The following is a 349-nucleotide window of genomic DNA, read 5'->3' on the forward strand; positions in this document are numbered from 1 at the left end:
CAATTATTTTTTTGCATTAGAAAGGGATATATAAACGATTAGTAAAATGCTCCGTGGTAATATATACATAAATATAGACAGATATATAAATGGTATAAATACATTTGCTGTGTCTTTTTTTGCGCCTTGAGACTTTTCCTTCTCCTTTCCCCACTTAGCGGGCAACAGGGGGGACAAAAAATCCACATGTAGGGCCCGCCGTCGTATGAATACAACCTCTATTTGCTCCTACTGATGTCCAGACTAGGAACACACAAAGGGGCATGTTTGTGCCCTGGGTGCAAGAGAAAAAAAACAATGTGTGTCAGGGGGCAGGCCTTTTTTGAAGCGAGGGGGACTGGGGAAATAT

The sequence above is a fragment of the Penaeus monodon genome, chromosome 30 (assembly GCF_015228065.2).
Source record: "Penaeus monodon isolate SGIC_2016 chromosome 30, NSTDA_Pmon_1, whole genome shotgun sequence".
Classification (NCBI taxonomy): domain Eukaryota; kingdom Metazoa; phylum Arthropoda; class Malacostraca; order Decapoda; family Penaeidae; genus Penaeus; species Penaeus monodon.